Here is a 25,115-nt window from a genome sequence, read left to right on the forward strand (position 1 = left end):
CGAGCCCTTGGTTAAATGTGTATGTTGCAAATATCTCCTTCCTTTCTGTAGCTTGTATTTGTGCTCTCTTAATGGTATCTCTTGATGTACAGTTCAACTTACCAGTTTTTTAATGAATATTTAACATCCTATTTAAGAAGACCTAGCAGCAGCAGCAGCAGCATACCACCCTGAGGTCATCGAAATATTCTCCTAGGTTATCTTCTGGTGGCTTTATGTTTTCCATTTAGATTATCTCACCTAGAACTGATTTTTTATATGGTCTGATACAGGGAAGGGATTTTTTATTTTAATTTTGATACAGGGGTTAGCATCAATTTTTTTCCATACTGATATCCAACTGATGGCATCATTTATTGAAAAGCTCTTCCTTTTTCCACTGAACTTCAGTGGCGTCCTTATCATAAATCAAATGACCAAATACACATGTGACTGTGTTTATGGTCTTCCTTTTCTATTACATTGGTCTCTTTGTATATCTTCATGTCTTAAATTTAATCTAAGTTTTCATATATGGGACAGTAAGTTTTTTCATGTTACTCTTCTTCAAAATTGTTTTGAACTTGTTAGACATTTACAGTTTATACATAAATTTTAGAATCAACATGTCAAACTATGAAAAAAAAAACTACAAGAAATGAGATGACCTTTAACTTACATGTCCATTTGGGAGATTTGATATCTCTAAATACTGTCTCTCAATCCAAACATATAACATATTGCTCTGTTTATTTGTTGTGGCTTAGTTGTTAGGCTATGTCCAACTCTGGTTTTCCTATACTTCTTTTAGTGTTGTTATGTAGTTTTCAGTATAGAGATTTTGCACATTGGTTGTTAGATCTATGTTCTAGGTATTTGATGTTTTTTGATATTATTATAAAGAGTATCTTTAAAAATCTTATGTTATAATTTTTGCTGCTGATAGGTCAAAATAGAAATAATTACTCTTATATTGATTTCATGTCCAGTGACCTTGCCATATTCATTTAGTAATTCTGATATTTTTCAATAGTATTTTGGGCTTTTCTATAATCTTGTCACCTATGAATAATGACAGTATTATTTTTTTCTTGTCAACTTGGTCATGATATTAACTCCTATATCCTGTTTACTAGTGTTAATATTTTGTTTAGGATTTTCATTTTGATTATGAAATAAAGTGCCTGTAATTTTCTTTTCTATTATTGTCCCTGTTCAGAGCTGTCTTGACCTCAGAAGAAGAAATGAGTGCTCCCTCTTTCTATTCTCTGGAAGAGTCCTATAAAATGGTGGTTATTTATTTCTTAACTATTTTTTTAGAACTCAGAAGAGAGATATCTGGGTCTGGAGTTTTCTTTGTGCAAAGCATTAAATGTCTTGAAGACTTATCAGTTCAGTTCAGTTGCTCAGTCGTGTCCAACTCTTTGCGACTCCATGAATCACAGCACACCAGGCCTCCCTGTCCATCACAAACTCTCGGAGTTTATTCAAACACATGTCCATCGAGTTGGTGATGCCATCCAGCCATTTCATCCTCTGTCGTCCCCTTCTCCTCCTGCCACCAATCCCTCCCAGCATCAGGGTCTTTTCAAATGAGTCAACTCTTCACATGAGGTGGCCAAAGTATTGGAGTTTCAGCTTCAACCTCAGTCCTTCCAAAGAACACTCAGGACTAATTTCCTTTAGGATGGACTGGTTGGATCTCCTTGCAGTCTAAGGGACTCTCAAGAGTCTTCTCCAACACCACAGTTCAAAAGCATCAATTCTTCAGTGCTCAGCTTTCTTCACAGTCCAACTCTCACATTCATACATGACCTCTGGAAAAACCATAGCCTTGACTAGAAGGACCTTTGTTGGCAAAGTAATGTCTCTGCTTTTTAATATGCTGTCTAGGTTGGTCATAACTTTCCTTCCAAGGAGTAAGCGTCTTTTAATTTCATGGCTGCAATCACCATCTGCTGTGATTTTGGAGCCCAAAAAAATAAAGTCTGACACTGTTTCCACTGTTTCCCCATCTATTCCCCATGAAGTGATGGGACCAGATGCCATGATCTTAGTTTTCTGAATGTTGAGCTTTAAGCCAACTTTTTCACTCTCCTCTTTCACTTTCATCAAGAGACTTTTTATAGTTCCTCTTCACTTTCTGTCCTAAGGGTGGTGTCATCTGCATATCTGAGATTATTGATATTTCTCCCGGAAATCTTGATTCCAGCTGTGTTTCATCTAGCCTAGCATTTCTCATGATGTACTCTGCATATAAGTTAAACAAGCAGGGTGACAATATACAGCCTTGACATACTCCTTTTCCTATTTGGAACCAGTCTGTTGTTCCATGTCCAGTTTTGACTGTTGCTTCCTGACCTGCGTATAGGTTTCTCAAGAGGCAGGTCAGATGGTCTGGTATGCCCATCTATTTCAGAATTTTCCACAGTTTATTATGATCCACACAGTCAAAGGCTTTGGCATAGTCAATAAAGCAGAAATATACATTTTTCTGGAACTCGCTTGCTTTTTCGATGATCCAGCGAATGTTGGCAATTTGATCTCTGGTTCCTCTGCCTTTTCTAAAACCAGCTTGAACATCTGGAAGTCCACGGTTCACGTATTGCTGAAGCCTGGCTTGGAGAATTTTGAGCATTACTTTACTAGCGTGTGAGATGAGTGCAATTGTGCAGTAGTTTGAGCATTCTTTGGGATTGGAATGAAAACTGACCTTTTCCAGTCCTGTGGCCACTGCTGAGTTTTCCAAATTTGCTGGCATATTGCGTGCAGCACTTTCACAGCATCATCCTTCAGGATTTGAAATAACTCAACTGGAATTCCATCACCTCCACTAGCTTTGTTCATAGTGATGCTTTCTAATGCCCACTTGACTTCACATTCCAGGATGTCTGGCTCTAAGTGAGTGCTCACACACCATCGTGATTATCTGAGTCATGAAGATCTTTTTTCACTATAGCACTAGTCAATTTTGCTATTCTTGTGACAGTTTTGATAATGTATATTATGTAGATGAAATTTTCCCATTTCATCTATATTTTCAAATACCTTGTTTATAATGTCCTCTACTGTCTTCTTCATGTCTGTATAATTTGTAAGTGATGTTACTTTTTATACTCCTGACACTGGTTGTTTCTGTGCTTGGTGGCTCTTGCACTTTCTCTAAGATTCTTTAGGGGTTGCTTTTGATTTTATTGATCTTTTCTATTGTAAGCTTCTTATGTAACTAATTTCTAGTCTTCTCTCTTATGTTCTTGAAATGGATGCATAGTTCACTGATTTTTTTTGTAACAGTTTTCTTCTTTTCTAATGTGTGAATTTGTAAAGCAATACATTTCCCTCTGCTGCTGCTGCTAAGTCACTTCAGTCGTGTCCGACTCTGTGTGACCCCATAGACAGCAGCCCACCAGGCTCCCCTGTCCCTGGGATTCTCCAGGCAAGAACACTGGAATGGGTTGCCATTTTCTTCTCCAATGCATGAAAGTGAAAAGTGAAAGTGAAGTCGCTCAGTCATGTCCAACTCTTAGCGACCCCATGGACTGCAGCCTACCAGGCTCCTCTGTCCATGGGATTTGCCAGGCAAGAGTACTGGAGTGGGGCGCCATTGCCTTCTCCGACACTTCCCTCTAGATATAGGCTTAATTACATCATTCATTTGTTGACTTTTCAGATTTACTAATTTTTTTTTTTGATCTTTCCAATTTTTACTCATCCTATTAATTTGGAAAGTTGACAACCCTTACCTATTCTTTTTGCAGTTACACTAGACATCACAATATTTATTATTTCTTTAAAAGTATTTATTTACTTATTTATTTGGCTGCATCAGGCCTTAATTGCAGCACATGGGCTTAGTTGCTCCACGGCATGTGGGATCTTAGTTCCCTGACCAGGGATCGAACTTGAATTTCCTGCATTGTAAGGCAGATTCTTAACCACTGAACCACCAGAGAAGTGCCACAACATTTATTCCTGACTAACCAAATGTTATTGTATATCTCTACTTATTCCATCTCCACAGACATTGCAAAGATCTTAGAACATTGCAGCTTTATTTTTTTCTAGCCAACATACATAACATGATTGTTGTATAAGTTTTGTATTTTTAAACTCAACAAAATAAAATATGTGGGAAATATGGTGGGTACAGTGGAAAACCCTAACATACATGGTAAATGGGATGTCATACAGAGAAAGTAAGAGGATTCAGAAATAATTTGTGAAGAGTCAATTGCTAACAGCTTTCTAAACCTGATAAAAGATATTATAATACAAATTCAAGAAGTCCAATATACCCAAAGCAAGCTAAATGAAAGAAATAACACCTAGCTATAACCTACTGATGTTGCTGAAAACTACAGACAAGCTCTTAAAAGCATTCAGAGTGAAGAAAGGGTGAGAGACTAATTGCTACAAAATGATCAGCATTAAGACTGACAGCTGACTCTTCACAAGAAACAACTGAATTATATTTTTAAAGTGCTGAAAGAAAATAACTGCAAATATAAATTCTATATTCAACAAATATGTATTTTCAAGAGAAAGTGTAAAATGAGGACATCTTCATAAAAATTTAAAAAAAAAACTATTTGTCAATAGTAGACATACTCTAATGGAAATAACACAAGGATATTACTCAGGAAGAAGCAGAAGTATTTGAGATGGAAACTCAGGAATAAAAAGGAACTAGAATTATAAAAATATGGGTAGATACAAACAAATATGGACTGAGTAAACAGCAATCACAATAACTTTCCATTCTTTTTGCTTTCTGTGCTTTAATCTTGTTATTTTATTTTGATCTATCTTGAAGTTTACTGATTCTCTTTTTTTTTTTTTTTTTTACTGATTCTCTTTTAAGAAGCATCTGATCTACCATTATGTCTATAAAATTCTTGAGGTCAACCTTTTATTTTTCAAATTTGAAATTTCCTGTTTATTATTTTGCAATGGTTTTCAGTAGTCTGCTGAAATTATCTATCTTGTATTTTATTCCCTGAAAGGTAGTAAGCATAGTTGACTATAAAATACATGCCTGATCAATCTACTATCTTGAGCCCCTATGGATATGGCCCTATCTTCTCTTCTGTTCATTTATACATACATTGTTTTATCTTCTGATGTAACTGGTTATTTTTTATCATGTTCTAAACATGGTATTGCAGAATTTTTCATAGAAATAATTTGATGCCTAGGGTTATGTTAGCTTTTTCCCTAATAGATATAGTTTTGCCATGTTAATATCAATCTATTAGCATTTCAGTTCCATTTCAGAGATTGAGATGATTTAAAACTAAATTGCCATCTCTACAAGCACTTATTTCCAGGTTCATCCTCACTTCTACTGGGCAGCTATTCTGAGTCCCTACCCAAAATGAACATTCTTTAACAGCCTCATTCCACTGCCACCAGTTGTTTCTGAACTCCAATCCCCACATTCTTATTCCTTTTAGTTTATTTCTTCTAGTTTATTTGTTTCTTCTGGAATTGGTAAATGTCTCCAAGGCAAAAATATCTCCAAACACAAGGGTTACCCACTGACTTTCCTCTAGCCTCAGATCTGTGCTCTGTGATTCTTCACTCTCTTGTTAGCCTTTTAGATATTCGAGCAGATTTTTAAGTATTTTGTCCAGTTTTTCTTTTTGTCCCCACTGGTCCAAGTTATATAGTTTCTCATTAAGATAAGTAAAAGTCCTATGCCTTCTCTTTAAAAAATTCACAGACATGTCCACAAGAGACTGACTGCAGGCAGTGGTTTCCCCCTCTAGATGATTTTCCCAAATCATCAGTTTCCAGCTGGTCACTTCTCATTTACATCAACTCAGTCACTGTGTGTTTCAGGGACTGAGACTCTTGCCTTAAATCCTTTCTAAAACAAAGCAAAACATAAACATTCTGATAGCGCACTATTTGGTCTTCTAAGTCAAATTTAGACTTCTGAGTCTATTTCTTCTAAATCAGGCTTTATGTACTTGGTAAATGAAGGTTAGGTTGTTTATTATTTTGCTGGGAAAGAGCTCCTAAAGGTTTTATAGTGTTGCTATCATTCTTCTCTCCATGTGCCTGTAAGATATGTAATGTTTAATGGTCCCAGGCTTGCCCTGTGAGGACAGACTGACAGTCTCTTCTGAGCATCCAAATATCTGCTGGTTTCTAGCCTCAGTCATGGTGTGAGACCAGGACAGTGCTGAATGGAAGACTGAAGGCAGGATTACTTAGAAACAGATGGTGTATAGCTCCCACAGGGTGTAGAGTCCACTTCCAGAGTCAGTAGGAGGAGTATTAATGCCACTAGGATGCCACATTGAGTGAAAACACACATACACACACACACACACACACACACACACACACAAGACAGAAGATTCATCTCTTCCTGTCAGTAATCAGGAAATCTATCTGTTCAAGGACTGACTAGTAGATTCAGAATAGACTCTCCCAAAGGGTCAATAAAATGGAATAAAAGCCTACAAAGGTTTTCAGATACCCTGGGAAAGACAGACGGGTGTGATCCTTTTCTAAAAAATGAACTCCTGTCCTTTGCTCAGTCTAATTCAATGAAAAATTTCTGAGTACAGCTGTTTTGTGAAAAATAATCTCTACTTTCAGGAAGAAGGTACTTTCCCTAATTGTGGTTGAGTGTGCAGTTTCCAGAACCAGGCTGCCTGGATTCCAATCCCAGCTATGCAGTATACCAGCAATGTGATCTCAGGCATGTTATTTAATTTCTCTGTATTGTCATTATCCCACACATAAAATAAAAATACTAGTGATACTTAGCTCACAGAGAGAGGATTTTAAAAAAGTAATGCAGGTAAAGTACCTAGAATAGTGACTGATCTAAAAAAAATGCTATTTGTAATTAAATTTGTTGTACTAATATTATAATTATTACTTAACAATATCTAACATGCTTATCTTGTGGCTCTCAGAGCCATGGGTTTCTTACCTCTGTTCTATACTGTTTTATTTACCACTATAAACAGGCTGAATGTTAGAATGGTTTCTTTACTAGCTGAATGTGGGGATTGCATTGGGGATTCTCACATCTTGCTGCTCATTTCAGAAGGCTCTTTGAAAACACTACTTCCTAGGATCCAAACAGAGTCTGATTTAGTAGATCTGGAATGGGCATAGGAAGCTGAATTTTACTGATGAACCTAGATGTAAAAATCCTGAACAAAATTCTAGCAAACAGAATCCAACAACATATTAAAAAGATCATACATCATGACCAAGTGGGCTCTATCCCAGGGAATCAAGGATTCTTCAATATTTGCAAATCAATCAATATGATACACCATATTAACAAATTGAAAGATAAAAACCATATGATTATCTCAATAGATGCAGAGAAAGCTTTGACAAAATTCAACATCCATTTATGATAAAAACCCCCCAGAAAGCAGGCATAGAAGGAACATACCTCAACATAATAAAAGCCATATATGATAAACCCACAGCAAACATTATCCTCAATGGTGAAAAATTGAAAGCATTTCCTCTAAAGTCAGGAACAAGACAAGGGTACCCACTCTCACCACTACTATTCAACACAGTTTTGGAAGTTTTAGTCACAGCAATCAGAGAAGAAGAAGAAATAAAAAGAATCCAGATGGGAAAAGAAGAAGTAAACTCTCACTGTTTGCAGATGACACGATCCTCTACATAGAAAACCCTAAAGACACCACCTGAAAATTACTAGAGATAATCAATGAACATAGTAAAGTTGCAGGATATAAAATTAATACACAGAAATCCCTTGAATCCTTATACACTAACAGTGAGAAAACAGAAAGAGAAATTAAGGAAACAATTCCATTCACCATTGTGACGAAAAGAATAAAATACTTAGGAATAAATCTACCTAAAGAAACAAAAGACTTATATATAGAAAACTATAAAACACTGATGAAAGAAATCAAAGATGACACAAATAGATGGAGAAATATACCATGTTCATAGAAGACTCAATATAGTGAAAATAAGTATACTACCAAAAGCAATCTATAGATTCAATGCAATCCCTACCAAGCTACCAATGGTATTTTTCACAAAACTAGAACAAATAATTTCACAATTCATATGGAAATACAAAAAACCTCAAACGGCCAAAGCAATCTTGAGAAAGAAGAATGGACCTAGAGGAATCAACCTGCCTGACTTCAGACTATACTACAAAGCTACAGTCATCAAGACAGTATGGTACTGGCACAAAGACATAAATATAAATCAATGGAACAAAATAGAAAGCCCACAGATAAATCCACACATCTATGGACACCTTATCTTTGACAAAGGAGGCAAGGATATACAATGGAGAAAGGGCAATCTCTTTAACAAGTGGTGCTGGGAAAACTAGTCAACCACTTGTAAAAGAATGAAACTAGAACACTTTTGAACACCATACACAAAAATAAACTCAAAATGGATTAAATATCTAAATGTAAGACCAGAAACTATAAAACTCCTAGAGAAAAACATAGGCAAAACACTCTCTGACATAAATCACAGCAGGATCCTGTATGACCCACCTCCCAGAGTAATGGAAATAAAAGGAAAAATAAACAAATGGGACCTAATTAAACTTAAAAGCTTTTGAACAATGAAGGAAACTATAAGCAAGGTGAAAAGACAGTCTTCAAAGTGGGAGAAAATAATAGCAAATGAAGTGACTAACAAAGAATTAATCTCAAAAATATACAAGCAGCTCATGCAACTCAATACCAGAAAAATAAACAACCCAATCAAAAAATGGGCAAAGAACTAAACAGATATTTCTCCAAAGAAGACATACAGATGGCTAACAAACACATGAAAAGATGCTTAACATCACTCATTATCAGAGAAATGCAAATCAAAACCACAATGAGGTACCATCTCATGCCAGTCACAATGGCTGCTATCAAAAAGTCTACAAACAATAATGCTAGAGAGGGTGCAGAGAAAAGGGAACCCTCTTACACTGTTGGTAGGAATGTAAATTAGTACATCCACTATGGAGAACAGTGTGGAGATTCTTTAGAAAACTGGAAATAGAACTGCCATATGACCCAGCAATCCTACTACTAGGCAAACACACCAAAGAAACCAGAATTGAAAGAGACATGTACATGTAAATCCATGGCTGATTCATGTCAATGTATGACAAAAACCACTACAATATTGTAAAGTAATTAGCCTCCAACTAATAAAAATAAATGAAAAAAAATCTTCAAATAAAAGAGAGAGAGACACTTGTACCCCAATGTTCATCACAGCACTGTTTACAATAGCTAGGACATGGAAGCAACCTAGATGTCCATCAGCAGATGAACAGATAAGAAAGCTGTGGTACGTATACACAATGGAATATTACTCAGCTATTAAAAAGAGCACATTTGAATCAGTTCTAATGAGGTGGGTGAAACTAGAGCCTATTATACAGAGTGAAGTAAGTCAGAAAGAAAAACACAATACAGTATATTAACCCATATGTATGGAATTTAGAAAGATGGTAACAATGACCCTCTATGCAAGACAGCAAAAGAGACACAGATCTAAAGAAAAGACTTTTGGACTCTGGGAGAAGATGGCAGTGGGATGATTTGAGAGAATAGCATTGAAACATGTATATTACCATATGTGAAATAGATCACCAGTCCTCGTTCAATGCATGGAACAGGGCACTCAAAGCCAGTGCACTGGGACAACCATGAGGCATGGGATGGGGAAGGAGGTGGGAGGGGGGTTCAGGATGGGGAACACATGTACACCATGGCTGATTCATGTCAATGTATGGCAAAAACCACTACAATATTATAAAATAATTAGGCTCCAATTAAAATTAATTAATTAATTTTAAAAAAAACCTCACTGGTGAACCACTGGACTTCAGCATACCAATTATTAAATATCTTAGCCAACTATTAAATGTTCATGAATTTTGCAAACTAGTTGCTCAAGTATAAGTAGCTATTGGCTATGGTGGGAATATTTACTTTATGAAAATTGGCAAATGCTACACTTTTTCTTTTTTTCTGGAGAGGTAGTTGACTACCAGGAGAAATATCAACAGCCTCAGATATGCAGATGATACCACTCTAATGGCAGAAAGTGAAGAACTAAAGAGCCTCTTGATGAAGAGGAAGGAGGAGAGTGAAAAAGCTGGCTTAAAACTCAATATTAAAAAACACTAAGATCATGGCACCCAGTCCCATCACTCATGACAAACAGAAGGGGGAAAAGTGGAAGAAGTGATGGATTTCCTCTTCTTGGGCTCTGAAAAATCACTGCAGATGGTGACTGCAGCCATGAAATTAAAAGATGCTTGCTTCTTGGAAGAAAAGTTATGACAAACCTAGACAGTGTATTAAAAAGCAAAGACATCACTTTCCTGACAAAGGTCTATATAGACAAGGCTATCGTCTTTCTAGTAGTCATGTACAGATGTGAGTTGGACCACAAAGAAGGCAGAGTGCCAAAGAATAGATGCTTTCAAACTGTGGTGCTAGAGAAGACTCTTGAGAGTCCCTTGGACTGCAAGGAGATCAAACCAGTCAGTCCTAAAGGAAATCAACCCTGAATACTCATTGGTAGGTCTGATGCTGAAGCTGAAATTCCAATACTTTGGCCACCTGACATGAAGAGCTGACTCATTGGAAAAGACCCTGATGCTGGGAATGATTGAAGGCAGAGGAGAAGAGGGTGACGGGATGAGATGATTGGATGGCATCCAATGGACATGGACATGACTCAATGGACATGAGTTTGAGCAAACTCCAGGAGATGCAGAAGGACAGGGAGGCCTGGGGTGCTATAGTCTATTGGTGTGCTGTAGTCTACTGGGTCACAAAGTGTCAGACAACTTGGTGACTGAACAACAACAAGTTGACTATCACACTGCAGGTATACTCTTCTCCCTCCTGGGAGTGTTTCTGCTTGACCAAAATTTTCACTGTTCTCAGGATTTGTTGACTGAGATTTGGATCTCCCATGGAATGGGGATTCCCATGGCAGAAAGGGCTGTTAGCCAGATATCTCTGCATCCATATTCAAACTCTCATATCTTCAGTGTGAGGCAGATGTGGAAAACTGCCTATTGGTTACTCTAGCTTATGGATGTGTGATAGTCGGCTCTCAAAAAGATTTAAAATCAATTTTGAGGCAGCTTGTACAAAATCATGGCAGTGCACATTAAAATCCAGATTCTCTTTAAAGCTTTTCTTTAAAAAGATGAGGGACTTCCCTGACAGTCCCATGGTTAAGACTCCATGCTCCCACTGCAGGGGACATGTGCTTGATCCCTGGTTGGAGAACAAGATCCTATATATGTCATGCTGTGACCCAAAGAAAGAAAGAAAGAAAAATAAATAATCTGTGGAGAATTTTTTTAATGGAAAGATCTGGGCCTGCTTCTCATTTGAAAAATTCTGGCTAAAGCTGAGTGACCACTGGCAGGATGGAAAATGTTCTCTCACCTGCCCATTTGTTCCTTTATGCTTCCTGCCTGGCCCCTGAGTCTGCAGCTTACTACAGCCATATGCCTTGCTGGAAAAGGTGACAGACCAGGACTGCGCAGATGGAAGCTTGTCGTCATGATGCTGCTTTTAACTCATTGTGTAGCCTTGGCTGACTCACTTTCCCCATAGGAATCCTAGTTTCTCATTTGCAACCTGGGAGAATGCACACCTTACCTGCCTCTAAATGACCTTGGGATGATCTGAAATGGGAGAGTATGAGCCCCTGACTGCCAGTTGCAGGAAAGTAAAGAATTATTGGTATCTGTTGATTTCTATTATCTACTGTCCCCTTAGTGGGGATGAAGGATGCCAGAACAAGATCTGATAGGAGAAAATGTCTGACTGCATTGGCACACTGAGAATGGATAGGGAGAGATGGCTTCATGGTGAGAAAAGCACATGTAACAGAAGGACCAGTGAACTTGCTGAGTCTGCAGTCTTGCTCAGGGAGCAAGACTTTATAGATATGAAAATATGGGTTCAGAAGGAACATGGGCTTAGAATCAGATCTGCGTATCAATCCTAGCGACATTCCTTAACCTCTCTGAACCTCTGTTTCCTCGTGTATAAAATGGGAATGCAAGAATCTGTCTTCTAACACATTATGAAGATTCAGTGAGATAATGTGCTTTTGTTACCTAAAACATATTGTAAATGTCCATTAAGTGACAGCTGCTGTTATTAAATCAGGCATATGCTAATTGAACCACTGGCAAACCAGGAAGTAGTTAAGAGAATAAGACGTATTGCTAGTGGATTAGATCCCTACAGGAAAAAAATTTTTCATCAACCAGATGGGGCTCCTTTGACTTCCCATTACATTGAGATACTTCAAATCAGTATTTTTCCTAGCATTTACTATAAGAAGCATGAGACACCCAACCATACAAGCCCAAGTTACTGGAAAGTGCTAAGAGTCAGAGGTGGTATTATTAATAGCATTATAAAGCATTTGCAGAGTTGAACTGGAGTGTGTTTACCCTTCAAAACTCCTTAAATATTGGCCCTACTCAGCTGGGAATGAAAAATTGGGGCTCAGAAAACACTTATTTATTTTTTATTTTCCCTGCTTTTCATGCCTCTTTTCACCAGCAGGTCTGAATATCAAGGCAAAAGTGTTCAAGCTCCTCTGGGCTCCTGAAGGCTGGAACAAATTACAAATTCTTGGAGCCAGTCCTTCTTTTGGATTAAACTCCTTTTTCTATTCCTCTTTCCCAATAAAATTTTCGGTTCCAGAGAGTCCCTTTTCTCACCCACTCCTCTCCTAATGCAATTCTGTTTGATTTCTACTGAGCACCTCCTGAAAGGAGCTGCTGAACCGTGTGGCAGCCAGCATTTCAATTCCTTAACACCCGGAGCTGTTTCAGATGCTTCTGTAGATCCAGCAATCTTGCATTTAACCAAAATGATTGACACAGCATTTTCCCCCTCCCCAGCATTTCCAGCTCATTAGTCTTATTTGTCTTCCACAGAAGGACTCTCTTGGTCTGGTTTCCTGCCAAATCAGTGAACTTGTACAAATACATGCATAAGTCAAACACACCTACACACACATAGATGTAATAGGTACTTAGTCTGTATCGGTGGTGAATATTCAACAGTTCATTTCGAGACTTCATGTCTCCACTGAAGTTTTAGTCACTTGCTCTTTTCTTATCTCCCCTTCTTCTTCCTCCCTCCCCTCCCTCCCCACTTCTTTACTTTCTACTTTTCCCAGAAACTGTCTCTTTTTTTAGTAGTAATTATAAAATCTCATATTCTTCAATGTCAAAGAGGCTTGAGAAGCTATCTTATACAATCCTCTCACTTTAGTTTTGAGAAATCCGTGCGCTGGAAAGGAACCCATGTGCCATCAGTGGTTTTTCTTTGCCTGTAGGAAAATTTTCAAGCTCCACAGGCATCACCCAGCACTGCGTGGCTCGGGCACTCCACATTGTGTCGGCCACTTCTCTACCTCAGTCTCCACACAATAACCACACAGATCCTTCAGTTCCTGCCTCAGGGCCTTTTCACACACTTTTCTTTCTTCCTGGACAGTCTTTCACACCTGGGCACACACCTCTTCTTCACCACTCTACATTCTATTTATTCCTTAAATCTCAAATCAAATGGTACTCCTTAGACCACACACTGTTCCCTGTTCATTTCCTTCCTGGCACTCATCAAATTTATAACTATGTATTTAGTTGTTTAATGTCTCTTCACCTATTAGAAAGCAAGATCTCTGGGGCCAAATACCATGTCTTGTCCCTTCCCCCTACTACTTCTTCAGTGCCATATACAGTGCCTAGCACTTGATAGTAACAACAGATAGTAACAAGAAAGTTAAAAGTGCTTTCCAACATACAGTAGGTACAGACAAATATTGCTTGATTCCACTTTTAGAAGGTACCTAGAACAGTCAAATTCATAGAGTCAGAAAGTATACTTACTGGTAGATGTCAGGGGTAAGGGGTGAGGGGATCAATGAGGACTTGGTGTCTAACGGGGACAGAGTTTCAGTTTAGGAAGGTGAAAAATCTGGGAGACGAATGATGGTGACAGTTTACACAGCAACGTGAACGTACTTAGTGCCACTGAAATGTACAGTTAAATATTGTTAAAATCATATGTTTTATATTATATGACTTTTACCAAATTTTTTTTAAAAAGTTAAAAAATCCAGTGAATTTTTACAGTAAGGATCATGGCTGAGCTATTCATATTCCTATCAAATGAATAACTATTGCCTATTAAATTTTTACTTGTGATTATCTATGTTTTGCTAGACAGCAAAAGAATATATGGTTTGTTACCTTAATTAAAATCTATTCATTCTGTTTCTTTTGTTAAATATATACATGGTGTAACTTATCTAAATGTAATCAAATATATCTCAGACCAGTCACTTTACTGCTTTATTTAAAAAAGGAAAGTAATAGTGTCTAACATTTACTGGGACCTTGCAAGTTTCAGAAACATTGGTCTAAGTATTTTATATGTATTAACTCATTTAATATTTAACAACTATCCTATGAGGAGGGTATGATTATTATCCCCATTTTGCAGGTAAAAAGACTGAGTGGTAAAGTCACTCACCCATTATTACACAGCTAGAAAGTAACAGAGCTAGTTTCTAATCCAGGCAATTCTGACTCCAAAGCCTGAACACTTATCCAGGCCATGCTGTGTCTTTATGAAGTGTTCCATTAATATTCATTGAAAGAGTAAATGAAAAATTTATCCAAATTGATTAGCAGCAAAACTGAGGTTAAAACTTAAATTGCTTGATTGATAATCCACTCCTCTTTCTATGCAAACAGAGAGCTTCTCAAGAACTAGCAGAGTGCAATAAAAAGAGAAAGAAGAAATTAACAAATTGGTCTGTTGCTGGTAATTACTATGGGAGGGGCCTTGTGTTGTAGATTGTGGAGTGAAACGGAAATCATCCTTTTAGATTCAAGCAGGACCTAGTGGCAGGTAGAAAAACACTGAACTATTGAAGAGGACTTAGGATAAGGAATTAGGTTCTCTAGAAACACGAAGTGGATTTATAGTTATTATCACTAACGATTCTCATGTTTCAGATGAGATTTTTCAAACCTGTTTCTAAAGTATAAGCTACCATCAATTTTATGAGAGTGCTGGTCAGAATCCTATTTAGGATGAAAGCTCCAGCTGAGTGCCTTGTTCACTGCTGCATCCACAGCATGCGGAGCATTGCCTGGCACATAGTAAGTGCTCAGTAATATTTATTTAATGAGTTAATGGAAAAGGCACATCCACAAATCCATCAGCATGTCCTCACTGAGTACCTGTTATTAAGTTTATGCAGTCAAGGCACAGTAAGGCTTACAAAGAAAAGTAAGTCAGATTCCTTTCCATGGAGAGGTCCTAATCTAGGTGGACCTCATAACAACTACCACTATTAATAAAAGTCACCATCTTAGGGGTGTGCTTTGTCTATATGCTGTACTATGTCCCTTTATGTATTATGTCATTTTCATACTTCTAACACCCTTAGGATAATGACGTTAGTACTAGACTCCATTTATAGATGTAGACACTGAAGTTTAGAGATGCCAATTCCTTGATCACAGTCACAAAGCAAGGAACTTGTGGAGCTAGGATTTGAACTCAGCTCCATTGACTCTGGCATCAATTATGCCAAATGCATTCATCCCATTATTTCAAGGTCACCATCTATGGGTGAGAGGTGTTGGGACCACCAGTGTTTGCAGCATTAGAAGGTGGGGGCAGAGACGGAGACAGTACCACAAGAAACACCACTCAGCCTCTCCAGGTCTACATATGCTGCTGACCTGGATCTGAGATACTCCCTTTTTTCACCTGCCACAACCCTATTTGTTGCATAGGACAGATTCAGTGACTCTCCTTCCTGGAAGCCTTCTCAAACACTGTAAGATCGGCTTAGCTCTGCCATCCTTCACGACCCCTCATTATAATGCTTCTCATCCCACATTCTAATCTCATGTATTTCCTACCCACTATTCTTTGAGTTCTTCCAGGAAAGTGTTTTATCCTTTCAGGGCTAGTATAGTGCCTGACCGACCTATAGTGTGTTATTTCCTAAATATTTATGGAATAAACGAATTTTTGGTAGAAAGTGCCACATATGGATCCAACCAATATACCACAGAATTTAAAGGAAGGAATACATTTTAGGGTGTTAATTAAAACTCCACGCAAAGAACTGCTGAGAAGTTGGGTAAGATGCTCACGCAGTGCTGCACTGAACATGTGTGGACCCAATGGCCTCCGCAGATGAGTGGTGTGCAGTGTGGTCCTGGCAATGTCAACATGGTGAAGACACTCTGCATGTACCTGCTCGTGGCCTGGGAACTCATGCTGCTGTCACTGGTGCTCAGTACTGCCCCTGCCCTAGGCTTGGGGCCACAAAGGTCAAGACCAGGAGAGAATCAAGAGTGGAAGTCTATCATGCTCAGTCACGTCCAACTCCTTGCGCCATGGACTGCAGCACACCAGACCTCCCTGTCCATCACCAACTCCCAGAGTTTACTCAGACTCATGTCCATTGAATCAGTGATGTCATCCAACCATCTCATCCTCTGTCATCCCCTCCTCCTCCTGCCTTCAATCTCTCTCAGCATCAGGGTCTTTTCCAATGAGTCAGTTCTTTGCATCAGGTGGCCAAAGTCTTGGAGTTTCAGCTTGAGCATCAGTCCTTCCAATGAATATTCAGGACTGATCTCCTTTAGGATGGACTGATTGGATCTCCTTGCAGTCCAAGGGACTTTCTCAAGAGTTTTCTCCAACACCACAGTTCGAAAGCATCAATTCTTCAGTGCTCAGCTTTCTTTATAGTCCAACTCTCACATCTATACATGACTACTGGAAAAACAATAGCTTTGACTAGATGGACCTTTGTTGGCAAAGTAATGTCTCTGCTTTATAATATGTTGTCTAGATTGGTCATAGCTTTTCTTCCAAGGAGCAAGTGTCTTTTAATTTCATGACTGCACTCACCATCTGCAATGATTTTGGGGCCCAAAAAGATAAAGTCTCTCACTGTTTCCATGGTTTCCCCATCTATTTGCTGTGAAGTGATGGGACCAGATGCCATGATCTTAGTTTTCTGAATGTTGACTTTTAAGTCAACTTTTTCACTCTCTTCTTGCACTTTCATCAAGAGGCTCTTAACTTTCTGCCATAAGGGTGGTGTCGTCTGCATATCTGAGGTTATTGATATTTCTCCTGGCAATCTTGATTCCAACTTGTGCTTCATCCACCCCAGCATTTCTTATGATGTACTCTGCATATAAGTTAAATAAGCAGGGTGACAATATATAGCCTTGACGTACTCCTTCCCCAATTTGGAACCAGTCTGTTGTTCCATGTCCAGTTCTAACTGTTGCTTCCTGACCTGCATACAGATTTCTCAGGAGGCAGGTCAGGTGGTCTGATACACTTAATCTTATCAAAATGAATGGAAGTAAAGCCATCTGAAGGAAATTCAAGACCAGAGAACTTACTGAACTGAAATCCTGGATTGGCCAAAAAGTTTGCTCAGATTTTTCCATAACATCTTATGAAAAAACCAGGATGAACATTTTGGCCAAACCAATACATCATACTGTTTATACCAAGAATAACAGTGTTGTGAGAAAGACCATCCTGCTAAATCATGACGGAGGTGGAAGACAAACAGCCCAGGAAGACAATCTTTCCCTTGGAATTACCTAAAATGGAACTTCATTTTCATTTGAGTGGATGGATCCATTAGTTCTAATGCCATGAGGAAATTAATACACAATAAACCAGGTCTTAAAATCCATGACTCGATGACTATGATTAACAAGGGAAAGAAAAGAACTTTGGAGGAATGTCTCCAGAAGTTTCAAAGTATTCATCAGCTTGCTACTAGCCCTTAACAGACTTTCATGGCCACAAAAGATGCTATTAAAGAATTCACAGATGATGGTGTCAAGTGCCTGAAACAAAGGAACACACCCAGAAAAGAAAATACTACGGAATGACTGAAAAGACTTATGTGGAATTTGTACTTGACACTATAAAACAGTCTGAAAAAAGAGAACATAGACACTGATGCTAGGTATTTCACAACAATCAACAGAAGAGGTGGCCCTTCAGTAGCCGAGGAGACTGTTAAGCTTCCTGAAGAGTTCTTCCTTTCCGCTAAGGACACAGTTCTTGGGCTTGACCTCAGTGGAGACCCTATGGTAGGACAAACAATATTCTTTGGAACTTTTTTAGAACCTGATAAAACATATCTTCATTTGCTATTACATTTTACAGAGATCCCAAAGCAAAATGAATGAAGGAAGGAAGGACGGATGGACGGATGGATGGATGGATGGATGGAAGGAAGCAAGCAATCAATGAAGGGAGGGAAGAAGAAGGAAAGGAAAGGAAAGGAAATTAGGGAAGGGAAAGGAGGGGAAGAAAAAAAGAAACTTATGTATTCCAGGACCTGCCTCCTGATAGAATTAGGCATGGGACATTTCTCAGTTTCTCTGAGGGAAGATCCCTGGATCCAGTGAACTTTGTAAGGCATCCCTAGACACCACTGGGTAAAGCTTAGGGCTTCAGTTCCTACAGACAATCCACTGTTCCTCTTGCCCCACCCCCAGGCTGCAATTCATATGGAGAGAAGTACTGTTTTAAAAATACAAATGTCATTTAGAAAAAAAATGATTTAAAGTAGAGTTGGGGGTAAAGTGGTCATTAAGATTCCTGTCTGGATGTTTAGACTATGTTAACCTAGGAAAGTTATCCTCTATGAGCCCCAATTTTTACATCTATACCGTTGAGATGACAAAAACTACTGTTGGGAAGTCAAAATGAAGCAATACATTAGGAACTCAGCTGAGTGTTCTGTCCTTTGTAAGCACTCAAATGTTTGTCATGGTCACTGCTGCTGCTGTTGCTACTTGTCTCCCAGCATTATTATTAGGTAAAATTGGGAGAGTAGGCATTTTATGCAGAAGTGCACTTCTGAGGAAAAGTACAGAGACATGAAGAAATGTCCTGCCCTCAGGTATAAAGACGACTCAAGGCGTTGGCAAAAAGGGCTATAGATATTTCATGCCGAGAGAGAGTGACTCCTCTGAACCAAGGAATCAAATGCTCAGAAAATTAGAGAGCTGGTGAAACCATGCTGCATTCTTGTTTTAAAGAGCTAAATATCAAAGTGAAGAGCCCAACATATGAGCCGAAGGTGTGTGTCCTTTCCACTAAATATACAGGTGAGGCTCTGTACCATGACTACCATTTTGTTCTCAGGAAATGATCCCCTGGGAATGTGGGATGCTGCCTCTCATTCTTTCTGGAGAAGAGTGGTGAGTCATTAGACATCTTTTCGTCTAGAAGAGTGATACCAGTTTCGGCTCTATGTCTAACCACCTAGTCTTTTCCTAAGGCTGCCCAAACAGAAATGTGAAAAGATGTGACTTGGTCCTTATGACTAGGATTAGGGGAGAGTGGGTGTGCTGGTATCAGTGATCCTTCAATTGGCTCTTTCTATGAAAGTTGGGACATGCATAGAACCTATTAAGAGGTTTTCAAAATATATGAAATTATTTAGCTACTTACAAGATAGATCTGTTTACTACGTTCTCAAAGATGCCATTTCCTGACGATGCTAATTATGGAGGCATTTCAGAATAATAACCTCATAAAGTTCAAGCAGCTGTCTCTGTGCAGACTTAGATAACACACAGCTATGACCTCACTCAGGCTAAGGGCAGGTCTTAATAGCTTGAAAGGACTATGGTCAGAAAAGCAGTTTGGCTTAAACCATTTTCCCTCTTAACCGTTTAATAAAAGGAAGTGTCTCATTAAAGTAGCTTATTTCCCCCATGATTCCATGGAGTTAGGGCCGTGGTACCTTCAGGTCATTAGCCAAAATGAGAGTGATATCTTGGGATAGATTGGGAACCCCAAAACTCAGCCTCGTACTCCAGTCATTGTAACACTTTGGTTATTTTATTCTATCACACCGGTCATTTAGAGTTGAAGAATCTAAAGATACTAGTCATTTCTAAAGGCTGATTAGGGCATTTTCCCTGGGGAATAAGCTTCTCTACAGAGGAACTTCAAGATGTCCAAGAAGATGGGCTCTGTGTTTATTGAGAGACAGGGGAGGTGATCAGGCAGTGACAGAGCCCATAGTACTGGAGAGTAAAACGAACTGCTGCCCATACATAATGGAAGGTTGGAGGCAGAGTGAGTGTAATGGGAGCCTTATAAAAGCAAAAGGAAAAACTAGGACCACCCACCTATTTAAAATGGAAAAAGGAATGTGTGTTTTTATCCCAATGCCCATCAAATTTCTTTTAGGAAAAAAGAAGCAAGAGTAGGAGGAAATTAGGAGTAGGAAAATGTTATACAATTACTTGGCCTTTCAAGCATCTTAACATCTGAGGCAGGTCAGGAAAACCATGGTGGAATGAAGAATCTGGATTCAGGAAACATAAACTCAAGTGTAGATTCTGCAGCTGACACCATCACTGTGTGACTTGAGGACAACATTCCCCTGCCCCACAGCCTCCACCCCTTGCCTGTCATATAAGGAAGTTAGATAAAGGCTCTGTAGGTTCTGTCTTTTCTGACATTCTAGGGTTTAATAATAAGCTAAAACAAGGATCCTGTTTTCCAATGTGTAAAACACAAGAAAAAGTATGCAGTGAAGTGACCTATAAATTCTGCTGAATTTTAAATGTGAATTAGATGCAAATACAGAATTAAAAATTAGCATGAAAATCATTACCCTCTGTAGATTAGGAAGTATAATGCCGTTGCTTGCACGTGCTGAAATAAGCACTGACAAACGTTAGAAGAGATAGACGCTACAGTAGTCTGGGCTTTTTTCCCCTTTGTTGAGACTTTTTCTTTTCTCATTTTGCATCCATGGTTAGACGGGGGACAAACATCCTTGAGATTCTACACGGGTCAATGGTACAAGGATGCAGAAGAACCTCAGGTCACCTGAGCACAGTCATAAGTAATGACATCATACACAGGTTTATATGACCCAGATGACCTGAGGATATACAGCCTCTGGTCAACCTGAGGTAGTATCTACCTGTCCTGAAAGAAAGTTTATGCAATTGTTACACTTGAACTTAAACTGAGAAAACAGCCTTGGGGAATTCATGCTTACTGAGTGCCACAACATATGTTAGCATTTGACACATTTTGTTTCATTTAACCCTTATGCTAAAGGCACCCTATCAGAATGGGGCTGATTCCCTGGTGGCTCAGTGGTAAAGAATCCACCTGCAATGCAGGAGACACAGGTTCAATCCCCAGATCAGGAAGATCCCCTGGAGGAGGGCACGGCAACCCACTCCAGTATTCTTGCCTGGAGAATCCCCAAAACAAAGAAGCCTGGTGGGCTACAGTGCATGGGGTCCAAAAGAATCAGATATGACTGAAGTGACAGTATGCACACACCCTATCAGAATACAGTTTTTAAACATTGTTTGATTTTCTGATTCCTATTTGTAAAATGGGGATGTGAAACCTTGAAGAAGGTAAGTAAAGTCTTACAGCTTCTAAATAATAATGGATTGGCCAAAAAGTTCACTCAGGGAGCTTACAGAAAAACCCAAGTGACCTTTTTGGCAAACCCAATATAAGCTGAAATTGAAATCTTCCCTGACTCTGAAACCTGTCCTCTTCCACAGTACCTCATCATCTTCTGAAATCCTAGTTTTCATTCTAGTTCTGCCTTTATTTGACTGCGGTACCTGAAAAACAACCACTCAGCTTACTCATCTGTTAAAAGTCACATAAAACCACCAGCCAACTGACCAAAACAGTGACTATATGGCCTCTGTTCATCTTCCACGGTATGTGGATAGACATTACAGTACCACATTTAATTCTCTAGGAACAGTGCCTCTGACAGTCATGAAATATGGTGGCCCTCGACTTTAAAAGGTCCTTGTACAACCTGAAACTATATGTAAACTGTATCATATATTTATATATCAGTAATGTTTTAGAAAAGAGTCCAAAGCTTTCCTGAGGTCTCAATGGAATTCATATCTCCAAATGCTTTAGAACCTTCTGATCAGTAGATCTTGTGATATCTTCTAGCTCAAAGCATCTGTAACAAACTGAAATAAATTAAGGTTTGGTACATGAAGGGAGTTCAAAGACAGAACTTACACTTGAACCAAAGATTATGCGATGTCATGGAAACAGACCTGGCAAAGAATCGAGGACTCTGGATCCTGGCTTACTCTGCCTTATCACTCAAAGAGATGTTAATTCCCTATCTCTCCTCTTGTAAACAGTTATTATAAAACCAAATGTGATGATATGGATGAGTACACTCCGGAAAATATAAAGTTTCCTGCAAAAGTATGACATTAACTGCGAGATATTAAAGTATCATGTCATTTCACTAGTTGTCAACTAAGAAAGAGGGAAGATGGTGAGCTTCATCAGCAAAGTTTAGAAGCCATGCTTTTTCATCCCTCAGCAAGGTCCTACATCTGATACTTATATGTAAATTTCCTTGACTTTAATGAGAATTAGTTGCGAATACAGCTTGCAGGGTTCAGATGGAGATCACCACCAATCTGGGAGCTGATAAATAGAACTTAAGTTTTCTTCCCTAGACAACAGTATTTCATCTTTTTTTTAAATCTCCTTTATTCCATGAAGCAGTGGTTCTTAAAGAATGGTCCAGAGCCAGCAGCAGGAGCATTACTCAGGAACAAGTTAAAAATGCAAATTCTCAAGCCCCACCCTTAACCTACTGAATCAGAAATGCTAGGGGTGGGCTGTGCAGTCTGCATTTTAACAAGCTCTCCAGGGAATTCTGATATACTATAAGCTCAAGTTTAAGAACCACTGTCATAAGTGATTATCCCAGGACAGACCTCCTGGGCTACTGTGTTGGTTATGGGAACTCGAAAGAGAATGTCAGAGCTCCAGTAACCCGGAAGAGGATCTAGCACAGTTCACTAAAGGGCAGTATAGGCCAGGTTGGGCTGGAGGACACCAGGGCAGCAAACATGGCAGGCGCATGTTCAGGGCTCCCCTGGTGGTCGAGTGATAAAGAATCTGCCTACTAACACAGGAAACACAGGTTTGACCCCTGGTCCGGGAAGATCACATATACTGTGGAGCAGCTAAGCCCATGTGCCACAACTACCGAACCAGTACTCTAGGGCCCAGGAACCGCAACTGCTGAGCCCATGTGCTGCAACTTCTGAAGCCCATGTGCCTAGAGCTGGCGCTCCGCAACGAGAAGCCACCGCAATGAGAAGTCTGCACACTGCAACTAGACAGTAGCCCGTGCTCTGAAACTAGAGAAAGCCCACGCAGCAGTGAAGACCTAGAACAGTCAAAAATTAATAAAAATAAATCTTGAAGTGCAAGTTCAGGGTGTTTTCAGAGGTCTAAGTGAGGCAGCTACACTCTGTCTTATGCAAACAAAGGTTTCTCAGAGAAGGAAATGCCTAAATTTAGGTTTCCGAAGGATGAGAGGAACTGGTCATTTTAAAGTGGAGAAAACTGAGATTTAGGGCACTCGGACAACTGTACTCTAGGCCACACAACCTGCAAGCAAGTGGTAGTGTTGGGGTTTGAATTCAGGTCAGTCCAATTCCAGAGTTCTTGCTTTTAACCATTACAGTTAGGCTGGAAAATAGGTTTTATCAAGCCTGTCAATCCTGATAAATTGATAATGGCTTTCAGGAAGGCTGGTGATGAGGACTCTGAGACCTGGACTGGGCTCAGCAGGAAAGGATGCCACAATCAATTAGTGATGTCTGCCTCGGGTACAGAATAGGGGAGTATATGTGTCATGCATGCATTTGCTGACCCTGCACTGCAGAGTACTGCCTCCAGGACTTTGTACAAAGAGGGACAGACCTGCAGAGCTGTTTCATATTCATGGAAGATTGTCTTTGACTTTAAGGAACTTACAGCTCTGTGGCATCAGTGGGCACCTATTATATGTTACTAGGAGGTAGTCAGTGACAGGAGGATGTTATAAGCTGATGAAGCATTCATTGAGAAAGGGAATGAAGTTTTCTTCAAAAAAGTGAAGCTGCTGATTAAGTGTAACAAACAACAATAAAGAACAATCTTATGAACCTAAGCTTCAAAGTGTGTAGGACAATTCACTTTCATTTTTTACTTCTGTTATTTCCATCAACATGGCAGATGTTGATATGATAGAAAATGTCACTGTTCGCAAGTAATGTGTCAAGTTAGCACTCTCGTGCCTAGGGGAAACTTAAATTTAGAAACGCCACCCAAAAAGTATGCATTCACCATACCTAATGGCTCAACTGCGCAGTAGTTTAGAAGTTACTATCAGACAAAGGGACTGAGAGAGTGGCTCTTTAAGGCAAAGATGGTACTAAGTTAGTGCCAATTTGTTTCACACATGGTTTATGGTGTTGGGAGGATGGTAGGTGAGCTCTTTGAAGGGTAATCAAATACTATTTTCACAATATATTTGTTAAACCAATGTATGGATTGAAACAACAGTAACAACACAACAACAGCAATTGGTTCTGATAATCAGAGGAAATCTGATGGGTACCATCAAGTCAGCGAGTCATGGGAAATGACTTCTGGATGAATTTCCTTTGCAAAACTTCTTTTTCACTTCTCCCTGTCTCAACTTCACACTGAACTGTTATAAAAACACTTTTTATCCTTGAAATCAACAATTTTTTGAAGGAACTTGTGCCCTGGACATAGAGATCAAAAGAAGATGACCTCCCCCAAAATCGCAGGTCAGAGCTGTTGGCCACCTGGGCATTTCTCCCCAGGTGTAGTGAACATTCATCTCTCAGTAATCATGACTTGGACAACCCACGTGCACCCCCGCCCCCATTATCAGAGGCTCACTTTGCAGTTATGGGCAGCCTTGGGTTTCGTCATCTGAACAACTAGGGTGTAAGCCTCAGTGGTCCGCTACCTCAGGGCTCTGCCTTCTGATAGAGCTCCCCTAACCCCCACCTGCAGTTATCAGGAACTGGCTTCCCACTGGTCCTCCCCCAAAGCATTTACACCAGAGATGATAGGGGAGCTTATCACCTTAAGATTTGTTTACCTTATCTCACATTGGGAGAAGAGATTTGACAGTACCAGGAATCAAAACATTTCTCTGCCCAAGTTCTG

At 39.3% G+C, this 25,115-nt stretch overlaps 1 protein-coding gene and 1 pseudogene across 3 annotated transcripts in view; both read left to right on the top strand.

The window, feature by feature from the left end:
- The window catches only part of GRIA1 (glutamate ionotropic receptor AMPA type subunit 1), a 342,504-nt gene that overhangs the window by 145,052 nt on the left and 172,337 nt on the right, over positions 1–25,115 (top strand). The window lies entirely within an intron of this gene.
- LOC133061450 (adenosine deaminase-like protein) lies at positions 17,496–18,660 on the top strand (annotated as a pseudogene).

The sequence above is a fragment of the Dama dama genome, chromosome 9 (genome assembly GCF_033118175.1).
Source record: "Dama dama isolate Ldn47 chromosome 9, ASM3311817v1, whole genome shotgun sequence".
Taxonomy (NCBI): Eukaryota; Metazoa; Chordata; class Mammalia; order Artiodactyla; family Cervidae; genus Dama; species Dama dama.